Source organism: Otolemur garnettii, unplaced genomic scaffold (assembly GCF_000181295.1).
Source record: "Otolemur garnettii isolate 467f Iridium unplaced genomic scaffold, OtoGar3 scaffold00001, whole genome shotgun sequence".
NCBI lineage: Eukaryota > Metazoa > Chordata > Mammalia > Primates > Galagidae > Otolemur > Otolemur garnettii.
Genome location: NW_003852396.1, coordinates 1188768 through 1201300, shown reverse-complemented (window position 1 = coordinate 1201300; position 12533 = coordinate 1188768). Strand labels below are relative to the sequence as shown.

At 46.7% G+C, this 12533-nt stretch overlaps 1 protein-coding gene and 1 pseudogene across 1 annotated transcript in view; one reads left to right on the top strand and one right to left on the bottom strand.

Moving 5' to 3' along the window:
• The window catches only part of LOC100943054, a 2330-nt pseudogene extending 1587 nt beyond the window's left edge, over positions 1–743 (bottom strand).
• MAML2 (mastermind like transcriptional coactivator 2) overlaps positions 1–12533 on the top strand; it is a 386485-nt gene that overhangs the window by 261675 nt on the left and 112277 nt on the right. The gene's annotated exons all lie outside the window — the stretch shown is intronic.

Genomic DNA, 12533 nt, shown 5'->3' with positions numbered 1-12533 from the left:
GATCCTGCGCTCCTCGTGCCCCTGGATCCTGCGCTCCTGGTGCCGTACTCCTGGATCCTGCGCTCCTGGTGCCGTACTCCTGGATCCTGCGCTCCTCGTGCCGTACTCCTGGATCCTGCGCTCCTGGTGCTGTACTCCTGGATCCTGCGCTCCTCGTGCCCCTGGATCCTGCGCTCCTCGTGCCCCTGGATCCTGCGCTCCTCGTGCCCGTACTCCTGGAGAACTGCCTTACACCTTGCCCGAAGGCCCTTAGACACACCTTCCAGGGCTACTTTCCGCAGCTGTAGCTCACCCATAAGCTCCCGCAGACGGGTCAACTTCTCTCCAAAGTCCCGACACAGCTCCTCTGCGGCCTCTTTGACAGGAAACGTACAGTGGCCAGGAGGTTGGTGTTCCCCCTCCCGGCAGGGCTCACACAACACCAAGCCAGGCCCTGGCAGAACCACCAGGCCAGATGCCGCCCACAGGCCGGCACATGAGCAGCCCCTGGGCCTCAGCACCATCGGGTTGTCTGTCAGCTGGGTTAGGCTGCTTTATGCCAGTGATCTTGCTACAGAAGGGACAGTGCACAGCATTGGTGCTACTGGCCAACAGCTTCTCCAGGCACCGGAGGCAGATGGGACGGCCACAGTGCAGGAGGCTGGGCCGCAGCAGCTCTTCTGTGAAGGCCTCCCTGCAGATGGGGCATTCCAGCACTTCCCGGGGGCATTCAGGTTCAGATGAGGGGCAGCTGCTGCAGCCATTGCTCTTCTGCTGAAGGTCCCATAGCACAGCCCAGAACTGTGTAGCTAGGTATTCAGGCCCCAGAGCGTCAAATTCCTGGCCGCCCACGGTTCCCATGCCTATACTTTCCTCTTCCCTTTTGATACCTCATCATTTATCTTTTGAGTTTATAAAGGAAAGCAGGATTTGTTTTTAATACTCCATGAAACTAGTGCTTAGACCGGGATGCTGAGTATTTCCAGATACACATCTTAATGTAATTGATCCTAAGGAATCTTTATTGGAAAATTAGCAGGAGGGACTTTGTATGTTTTTTTGGCAGTCATTTGTTACTTTGTTTTAACATTAACACCAACTCTTCACCACAGACCCAAATGTAAATATTGTCGACCTTTTTTACAGGTGAGGACAGTGAAGCTCACTTGCTTAGAGTTACAGGTACTAATTGGCCTTATTTTAAATCTAGGGTTCATAAAGACTGTGCTGCCCAGGTTCAAGGAGAAGGCAGACGTGATCTTACACGTGTTATCAGGGCCTTTGTGAGATAGATTTGAAATCTCACTGTTCTCTACATTGCCAGGCAGAATCGCCACTCAGTCAGTTTTGTGCAGGGAGGGATCTTCCTCAAATCCACTGAACTTGACCTTCTCTGAATCCACAGATCTCTAAGTTACCTGACTGCCCTACCTGGAGCCATGAGCTAATGGGATATTGCTCTATTCTTAACTTTGGCAATAGCTTCTGTTCATTTGTTCAAAACATATCTGTTGAATGCCTGCTATTTGCTACAACTGGGAGCAAAGATGACACAGGGGTGCAGTAAGTGAAAATCTAAAAAAATGATTTTGGGGGCCAGGTCCAGTGGCTTGCACCTGTAATCCGAGCTCTCTGGGAGGCCAAGGCAGATGGATCGCCTAAACTCACGAGTTCGAGACCAGCCTGAGCCAGAGCGAGACCCCTGCCTCTAAAAATGTCCCAGCACTGTGGTGGGTGTCTGTAGTCCCACCCACTCAGGAGGCTGAGGCTAGAGGATTGCTTGAGCCCAAGAGTCAGAGGTTGCTCTGAGCTATGATGCCACAGGCAACAATGTGAGACTGTCTCAAAAAAAAAGTTTTTTTTATGTTTTTAAGAAATAATCCCACATCTTGTCAAATCAAGAGCTATTTTCATCTTATGAGTGACCAGTCCTGCTTCTACTGCTCAGCTGATTCACTGCTACACTTCTTTATTCCTCTGATCCCAAAGGAAAATGGGAAAAACTGAGGAGGTGGGTGTGCAATTTAATTTTTGAGGCAAAAACATTCTGGAGTTTTATTAGATATTCTAGTTGACAAAGAAAATTCATTCATTCATTCTCTTCTTCTTTTATATCTTCCATTAGGATTTAAGAACCCATTCAGGGTCACCATTAGAGTTTCATGATGGGGTGAAACCATAATTCTTCTTGCATTCATTCAGCATTCATTCACATGATGAACATGTACTGAGCACCTACAGTATGCCAGCAACTGGGGATTACAAGGTTAAATCACTCCCTTTCTTCCCACTTAATCTAAAAGATCCCGAAGGTCCCTTTCACCAGGGAGCTTTTGATCTGAAGGAAGTATCTGTTCTGCTATTTCTTGGATTCCCATTGAGTATATACGTGACATTGTTCTGATCCTTGGAAATCTACTGTATGTAGCAAGTGAGCCAAAATCACATGGGCATGTCCCCTACATTGGTAAGTTCAATTTTAAACATGTCATTTCAACCTTTCACAGAATAGGGCTCTATTTTCTGGATAGTGCATGGTTTTCTGTTTTATTTTGTTATCCTAGTATGCAGTGGCTCAGAGCACAGTGGAGAGAATTAATATGAAGCAATAATTAACTTCTGTAGCCCTCAAGAAAGAAAGAAATGCAATAACAAGAAAAACATGTTAGCCTTGAGATCATAATACGTTGGGTTCAGCTCCACAGTTAGGGGGTGGCTTCTATTATTCTCATTCCAAGGTCTTTGAGTGTCACATCCATCAATAAGGGCTGTGCATTTAAAGCATTAGTGGGTAAGTTAGCCTGTTGAATACCAAGTTTCCAACTAAGGAAATAAAGGGGATAGGGTTAAGAAATAGATGTGAACCTGGAGATGGAAATGCAAGAGGGTTAATGGAAAATCTGACAGATATTTAACTGTAATGTGCATTAATGTAGGTGACTCAAACAATCCCCTTTGCACCCATTCTAATTAGTTTTGCCTTTTCTAATCAGATGTCAGTTGTTATCAGTTTGGTAGAAGGAGGCGGGGTTTCTTTTTATGAAATCCAAAGGAAACAAAAATCCATTTAGCCAATGTACTAATCAGTAAATGTGCACATTAATGGTTAATTAAAGTCCAGCCCAAGAACTTGAGATTCAAAAGATGTTTACTATAGAGTGCTGGGTTTGAAACAAAAGACAGTGCAAATGTTTAGACTCCTAGGATCAGAGAAATGTAATGTGAGTGAATCATCTTAACTCTTTCACATTGTGTGTCAAGTAGTGGGGACCAAACTTGCACACATGTGTGTGTGCACGCCCGGAACAGAGGCCGCTTTTTGGATGCTAATTAGAGAACTCTGGCTGAATGTTTGCATTTGATGTATGAATCGGAACAATGAAGTAGTGCCTTACTCTCCAAGCAGTAAATTAACTCTAGCATAATAGAGGGAAGCCAGTGACTGCTTTCCTGTGCACGTTGAAAAATCAAGTTTCAAAGTCCCTGAGGATGAAAGAATCGGGTGGTGACCTGTTTCCCTTCCTTCTGCTGCTGACTCTGTCCACCCCAAATCACTAGCATTTTATACTTGAGTTCAGCTCCACCTTCAGGAAGCATGAACTTCGTAAACAGGGAGTGTTTGGGGCCCTGCTTCTGATCGCTCTCTTGTGTAAGAGCATCGAGTGTGTGCCTCACATTCTGGGCGTGAGCCCCCGTCTCTGCTCCCTGTCTCCGGGTCTTTGTCCAGTTCCCCCACCTCTTGACCAGGCCCCCTCTTCTTTCACCCCTTTTCTGTAGACCAAGTGTAAAGTACCCTCTTTTCCTCAACTTTGATACTGTTTCATAGCACGCCTTGAAAGGGACAGGGGCAGGAGCAGGAACTCATAGCCCTGGAGTTATTACTGGCAAAGAAAGCCAAGGGCCTTTTCCTGGAAGAAGATCTGTGCTGGGGACAGCCATGAGTCTGACGAGCTGGCAGAACATGAGCTGTCCCCCAGCCCGGCACAGATGAATGAGTTGAGTGGACACGCCTGTGGGCAGAACACCCCAGAACGGCCTCTACCATCGTCCTTTCTTGCTTCAAATGCCCATTCACTGGCCTGCCCCTGCTAGTCTCATGGACACGCGGCTGAAGTGAGCATTCCAAACCAGGGATTCGATCATGTCAGTCACCTGCTGAAACCCTCAAACGGGCTTCCTTTCTCAGGATAAAATCCAGCTCCATCTGTAGCTTATCAAGCCCCGCGTGATGTGGCTCCTGCACTTTCTCTTTCCTTGGCTCCCTCCCATCCTCGCATCCTTCCCTCAAATGTATACACACTCTGAACTCAGATCCCTCGATCATAAATGTCCTCTAATTCCTGAAAAGCACCGTGTGTTCTCTCACTACCAGACCCCACCAGGTCTTCAGATACACTGTTCGTGCTGCCTGGAATGCTCTTCTGCTCTGCCTGTCCCAGCTAACCTGACCCTCCGCCTTCTGCAGTCTCAGCTAAGACCCACTTCCCTGGGAAGTCTTCCCTCCCCTGGCCTCCCCACCTGGGCGAGCTCCCATCCCGTCCGCACTGGTAGTTCCTCCACTTCCTCTTTTGCCAGGCATCACCCTCAGCTGTCCCTGTCCTTGTGTGTCCTCTCTGCCCAGACAGCAGCTAGTTAAAGACAGGACTCATCTAGTTCTCTACTGTGTGCCGACCCCTACCACACCTTCTGTGCTGTGGGAACCGAGACATGTTTGTTGAGCACACAGAAGCATCCTTTCTTCTGCCCTGGGGATGTGAGAACACAAACCCCTTCTTCTTCAGAAGGTAGGACAGGAGCCCAGCACCTCCAACTATCTCCGTACCAAGGCTGCTCTGTGAGCACCGCCTGCCCAAGGACCTGCAGTCCTAGTCCTCTGGTTCTAATTGGCACAGCTGGACACCAGGGAATTCCGTCAGCTGCCGCTGGGTCACCTCTGTGGGAGGATCATTGTAAAGAAGTGTTCTTAGGGGAGGCTGGACTGACCCATATCCTGGGAGTCATCTGGGTAAGAGTCACCTAGGAGAGTTTAATTAAGGATAGTCCAAGTTATTCTTCTCCTAACAGCAACAGAAAGTCATGGAAATGATTGGGTTCTTTTTAAACAGAGGTGTAACTTGAGCTTTGCACAAGGTAGTTGCTCTATTCCAATGTGTTGACTGTCACTGTGTCAAAGTCACTTTTTAGAGAAGTCACAATCCCGAGGACACAGGGGCATGGTGCGGCCCAGAGCAGGCAGACCTGTGCCCCACGCCTAGAGCGTGTCAGAGATGTGGGAGTGCAGCGCCTGCCGCGCTCAGAACGTCTCTCAGGCTTCAGCCTCCTCTCTCCTGCTCTCCCACTTGCCCTCTCATCCCACTTCTTAAAGGTTGGAAGATTTATTCCATCTGTGATTATCTGGTACATCTTTATTCTCTGCTTTTTATTTTCAAACATGCTCAAGCCCTCAGCATCCTTCAAAAACAACTTTTCAGTAAGCCTCACACACCTGCCTTTGAACATTTGGGACCAGCCCAGAGGCTCTCCAGTCGGCACCCTGCCTCTCTCCCTCTCTAGGTGCCACTGCTGATGCCACTGCTAGACCGTCCCCATCTCTGCTTCTCCTGGTCACCACTGCTGCTGGCCACGGGCTCCCATCACTGAGATATTTCCTTCTACTTCCTTCTGGTTCTTCCCAGTCTGGCTGGACAGTGTGTCCAAGCAGTTCTGCCTTGCTCCATGCTCCAGGGGCTGAGGCCAGTAGCTGGGATTCCATTTATCTCCACTGCTTTGCCAGGTCCCCTTCCTGGGGGTACAGTTTCACCCCAATCCAGTCACCGCCAAGGCCTCCACTTCCCAGATCAGCTCTCCTCCCGGTGAACACAGCTACACTATCAGCCACAGCATCCTGCCCACTTCCTGGGGCAGTTCTGCAGATGTCCTGGAACCCTCAGTCCCTCACCCCATCCTTTCCCCCGGGTGCCCATGTTGCTGTGATTATCTCTTCTCAAGCTGTGAAGGGACAAATTCCGTTCCTCCTTCCTCCACTGTCCACAGCACAGTGCAGTGATCTCGGTGTGGTTCTCAGCATGGTGAGTTAGAATTTGTTTAGGTCTCTGTGTGGTCCACTGAACTGTAAACTCCCAGAGAATTGGGAGCCTGGCATTTCTTTTTTACCCCTCTGAACTCAGAAAACATTTTTATATCTCCTTGCATTCATTGCTTTCTGCTTTGAATTGTAATTAAGTCCATACCTTAAGCCCTCTGCTGGATTCCAAGCTCCTTGAGACAGGGGTCTGCATGCAATTCATCTGTGTACCTCCAAGGAGTATCTGAGAGACAGCACAGGCAGGGAAACAGGAGAAAAGAGAGGGCAGAGGAAGGACGGGAAAGAGGTTACGGGGTCTGTGTCTGTCTGTGTGTGTCTACAGGCTGTTTAATCTTGAAGGGAAATAGGCCTTGAAATGGTCTTGAAATCAAGGAAATGAAATGGGCTTGAATAATTTCTTATATCTATCTAAATATAAAGTGTACATTATTGAGAATTTATACATTACTTCCAAAAATGTAAATATCTCAATAAACTTGTGCCTGTGGCCAAGTTACTTAGATTCCTTGAAACTAAGCTATGTCATCTGTAAAATGAGAGTGGCAAAGCCTATCTGGCATCACTGTTGGAAATTTTCCGTGAATTAACTCATGAAGCCAGACGCAGTGGCTCACATGTGTAATCCTAGCACTCTGGTAGGCTGAGGCGTGTGGATTGCCTGAGCTCGTGTTGGAGACCAGCCTAAAAATAGATGGACGTTGTGGTGGGCACCTGTAGTCTCAGCTACTCAGGAGGCTGAGGCAAGAGGATCACATAAGCCCAAGAGTTCAAGGTTGCTGTGAGCTGTGACACCACAGCACTCTACCGAGGGCAACAAAGTGAGACTCTGTCTCAAAATAACTCACGAGGGTTACAACAAATTCAGGGCCTGCATGTTGTAGGCAATTCTCAAGTTAACTTTCTTCTCTTTGCAAAATAAAGACTCTCTAATAAAAAAAAATTACAAATTCAATGTTAGTAAACATACAATGAGTAATTTCTAAAGCTAAGTCCTCATTTACCTCTGAGTTTCCAGGCAACTAAGACAAAAAGAACCTATGTGGGAATACAGATGCTTTGCTTTGTTCCTTTTAAATATATTTTTAAAAATCATACACATTCATCAATGGAAGCAAACTTTTCCCTGGAAATAAATGCAAAGGTGTATTTATCATAATGGACATTTTCCAGTGGAAATTTTGCAAAGACACCATCATGCTGTTTACTTTGATATTTCTGTTTTTAAGCTACATTATGAAATCTGAGGCCAAAATATTATGCTTTAATTCAGTAAAGATTTTCCCTTGGAAAGCTAAGATAACATGGTTACAGATGTAATATTTTCTGACGATCTGCTTCACTAGTTTTCATACTTTATTTTAGCAAGAACATTTTTCCATCCCTTCTCCCTGGCCCCCTGCACTTTCAGGGTTTCCCAGAGGACAGAGCTTACAAAGCAGGGTTCTAGCTTAACAGATGAATAGGGTTTATTAACCTTATAGGAATGCATAATTAAAATGCCCATTAAATTGTCTCACTTAAGTATCATTTGAGTCTCAAATGAGTCTCAGGCGAACCCATGCGTTGTATAAAGTGGATTAGACCTGAGGTGTGTCTGCCTGACAATCAGGTTTCAGGGAGAGTGGATTTCTGAATTTTAATACGCTATAATCTCACCCCTACATAAAAAGCAAAATGATAAACTTCAGGTGTCACACCTCCTCTCTCCAGACCAAACTCATTCAAAATCACCGTAAAAAAACCAGCAATTGGCATAGTTACTTATCATTCAGCCAATATTGAGGCACTGCCAGTATGCAGCACAGCCTGTTAGCTGCTACAAGGAGTGTACTAGCGGGGGTTTGCTGTGGTGGGGACAGCCTGTCAGTGAGAGGCACAATACAGGAATCTGGACCCAAACTCGCTGCTGAGTCTCTTTTCACCTTTAGCAACTGGCACTGCTTCCTGCCTTTGTTACGATTTTGTTCTGTGATTATGAACATTATGGTTCCTACATGCAATGACTGTCTTCATTTTTAAATGTGATTCTGACTTTTGTCAGTGTAACACAGGCACATAATTAAAACATAATGCTAAAATGCAAAAAATCTATTTTTTTTTTTTTTTGCAGTTTTTGGCCAGGGCTGGGTTTGAACCTGCTACCTCAGGCATATGGGGCTGGCACCCTACTCCTTTGAACACAGGTGTCACCCCCCAAAAAATCTATTTTCTGGCTCCTCTTCCCTCACTCTTTCTAGTTTCCAGAGGAAACACCTTTCATCATTTCCAGCTGCTTTTTCTGGTATTTACCATAATGTGCCTGAATGCTCCCACACCTGATGCCTCTTGATTTTCAAGGTATATCAAGGTATATCTGTTACATTGTTTTAAAGGAGATGAAGATTTTCATTCTGTTGACAATCGTTTTCTCCCCCTTTGTTGCAATACAGATAAAAAGTTTAAGTCTATATCAGTGTTTTCAGGATTGATGCAGAGAGAAGTAATATTTACTGTTGAGAGGAGCCGTCTACTACGATTCCTACCCAGGAGTTACATGCCTGACCTTGTTTTCATTTGTGAAGTTTCTCTGAATCTCTGGCTAAGTCTCCTCCTCCTACCCAGCGGCTCTGTAACACAGCGCTCGGTGCCTTCTCCATCCTGTGATTCCCGTGGGATAATCTAGTTGTGCCTTGGTTTCCCTGGCACACCCTCTCTGTCCCCAGTCCTGGGCCTGCTGATACAGCTGTCATCTCACAGCTGCCTGCCACCATTCTAACAATCCCTTTCTTCTTTTCTTTTATCCAATTCCCTGTTCTGGATGCTTTGTTTCCCTGTTTGTTCTCTTACCTTGCTGCACTGTATCTGCTGGTAGCTCCTTGACCAAGGGTGTGTGAAAGGGGAAGTGCTGAAAACTTCCCAGTTGTTGTTGGCTGCTACAGAGCGTGCTGAGAAGAGATGAGGAAAGAATTCTCCTTTCCTGAGCAATCCTAAGTGCTTTATCCCTGACAATCTTAAGAAATAGGAATGATTTGCTCCTCTTTGTAAACGATGACGTCGAGAGCAGAGTGGCTTAGTTGTTCGCCTAACACGGCACAGTTAGCAGGTGGCAAACTGGAGTTCAGATCCATGTTTATCTGATTCTGGCCATTTCCCATATGCTGCATGTCTTAGCCAAGAAGCAGACATACACAGTCCTTGTTCTCAAGGAATTTGCTTAATCATGTCATTAATCCAGTGTCAGCTAAATGTTATTTTCTGGCCCAACATGCTCCCTTTTGACATGTCTTTGTGTGTGTATAACTTAACTCTGGTGAATGCAACATCTGTGGTCATAGTCCCACGGACATCAAATTTTATTATTATTTCTCTATGAAATTCTGAAACAGACTAATTTCCATAGGAGATTTCAACCCTTTATCCCTCTACCCCATTTATTAGGAGTCAGGCAGTTACAGTCTGAGCTGGTTACAACTGAAAACACAAAGCCATGGTTCTCAACCTTCCTAAGCCATGACGTATTTTCATTGTTCCAAAGGGGTCACCCCCCCACAGGTTGAGAACCGCTGCACTGGGGGTTTTTTTGCCCTTCTCCCTGGTGGACGCTGGCTTCCGTGCCATTCAGGTCACTCTGCTGGCGTTTATCACGTTTAGCTCCTGCCTAAGGGACATCCAGGACTGTGTGGGGGACTAACGGACTAGAAGGAATGACACTTACTTCTGGCTGTGTGCTGTCCCACCAGGTAATTTCAAGTTCTCGTGTCCTGAAATCTGAATTAATATCCCTCTTGGAAACAAAGCAGAGTAGTAAGTACAGGGGTAGAAAGTAGGAACAGATTCTGAAATGAATGAAAAAAGGTTGCACTATTGTTTGTGTTCTGTTTTTTAACAAATAAGTAACTGGCAGGTCTCCTGTGGAAGCAGGCACTTGCTGCTGCTGCCTTCCAAAGCCCTCAAACTGCTTTTCTCAGCTGGCAGTCTGGGTACTTCAGACCTGGCTCTCATTAAAGGAGGGGAGTTTGGACAAGAGCAAGGAGACACTTCTCTCTCTTCACGCCCTACCCTGTCCCATAGCAGAATCTGGTGGCTGGTTTGTCTCACTGCACTAGGAAGCAAGAGCCCTTTCATATCACATAGCATTAGAACTGAGAAGAAGGTCTCCACCTTTTGAAGTGTTGGGTTCCAAAACTTCAAGTTTAATTTGGTTGTTTGGCACTGCAGGTATGTTTTTTCCCATCTTTTTCTTATTTTTATTTTGTTAGAGACAGGATCTCTCTCTATCACCCAGGCTGCAATGGTGTGGTCATAGCTCACGGCAACCTTGAACTTCTGGGCAGAAGGAATCCTCTCACCTCAGACCCTGAGTACTTGGGACCACATGCACACAACACCACACTTGGCTAATTTATAAGAAGTTTTTGTAGAGATACGGTCATGCTATGTTGGCCAGGCTGATCCTGAACTCCTGGCCTCATATAATTCTCCAAGTCTTGGCCTCTAAAAGTGCTGGGATTACAAGTGTAGCTACTGTGCCCAGTCTAGGACTTATTTAAAGAAAGTTTATTGAGTCCTGCTGGTGGCCTGTGCAAAGTCTATTTGACTCATATGGCCATTGAGCTATTATAATGCTATCCATGACTTCTAGAGCATTATATAATTTATTTTTAAAAAAATTTTTCAGTGCACATTGACTAAGCTAGGCCTAGTGGTGGAATCAGGAACACAGTCTATTTGGTGAAACAGAGAATCATGGACGAGAAGAAATCTGAGTCCCGAGATGCACACCACCAAGCGCACTGCTGGGGAATCCACGGGGGGGCGGGGGGGCCCCTCAGCTGGCCCCGGGCCCTGATGGGGAGAGCGGAGCATTTCCAGCTGTCTGTGGAAGAGGAAGAAGGCCTTCCGAGCAAGGAGAAGGAGAAGGAGGTTAGCCAGAGCATAGCAGCGGCTCCCAGAGCCCTTGGTCTCTAGTGCTCCTTCATAGCGTGGCCGTTACCTGGATGCCTATCACTTCCTATCCTGCCCTCCTTCCTGTATTGGGGGCTGAATTTTATGTCATTTATCCAGTTAAAACAGTTTTGACCCATCAGTTCTATCTCCATTGTCTATAAAGAGAGCACCAGACAGTGGGGGGGCCGCCACCAAGGCACGCAGTGTGCTCCCAGACTGTACCCGAACTCCACACCCGGCCTGGGAGGCAGGACTCAGCAGATGCGGGTTTGTCTTACAGATGTGACAAAACTCTTTGCTTGTGAAAAAGCAGCAGCAGTCTCACAGCTGAGATGGTTCCTAAAATAAAGCTTTGACTGACATATACGATGAAGTTAAAATTGCCTAAATAGTCAAAGCCAGAAGCAAAGACAGAGGGTCAGAAAGATGGGGTAAAAAGTAGGAAAGAGAGATCCCAAGGGGACAATGAAGGAAAATTTGGGCCAAAAAATGCATTTCTGAGCATCTCTTCCACTGTGTAGAGAGACTTTATTAGGCGATTTTAACTCTGATAACTTGCCCTTTCTGTCTGCAAATGCAGATGAAGTCAGCCATTCTCACAAATCTGTCCAGTTTTCCCCTCTTCATATTTCATTCAATTGGGGTGGGGGGAGGGGGAGAGGCCATTTTGCTATTGTAAAATTCTTTCTCATTTTTCTGGGGGCAAATCTAAATGGATGTGAATTCAACATGGATCCCAAGGCCCAAAGGTCAGGTCCCACTCGGACAGTTCTGATGCATAAAGTGCAGCCAACAGTCATTTATGTGAAGCGGAAAGAGAGCTGAGCTGCAGGCTGGTGAAGATTCACAGACCTCGTTTTCCTCATAGTCGGAGGCAAGAGGCCACCTCAGTTGCCAGGCGGCCTGCATGAGCCAGGGAACAAGCCCCCTGTACAGTCCACCTGGAGTGCACGCGTCTCCCAGGGAAGCCAGAGGGAAACGTGTGAGAACCTCACCAGGCTGCTCCGTGGGAGGGTGCGGCAGCCCCGACTTCCATGGGAACGGGATTCCCTGCCAAACTCAGATGCCGAGCCTTCCCTCGGGGACCAGAGCCCGTCCGAGTGGAGCAAGTGGCTGTGAGAAGTTGAGCAGGCAGCTCTGAAGGGCTGTGCGTGTGAGTGTGTGTGTGAGAGAGAGAGGAGAAGAGAGCAGCCCTCCACGTCCCTCGCATTATGGTACACATGGAGTCAATTTAAAATCTCACAGTGAGAGAGAGTAAACAGAGGAGGGGAAGCTGGTGGCTCTCTCCCAGGCTGGCATTTCTGCTCACGCACACATTACAAGATGCACACCATTCATACCTCCGGGCTTGCCACAGATTTCTTTCTCCTAAACCTCTCCCAGACTCAGCTCAGTGGTATTCCAAATGACTACAGGGATCACACCCCTCAGCAATGGAGTCAGAATAGCTTTGTGTCATTGTAATTATTATTATTTTTTTATTAAGAATTTCTTCCAGCTCGGCGCCTGTGGCTCAAGTGGCTAAGGCACCAGCCACATACCT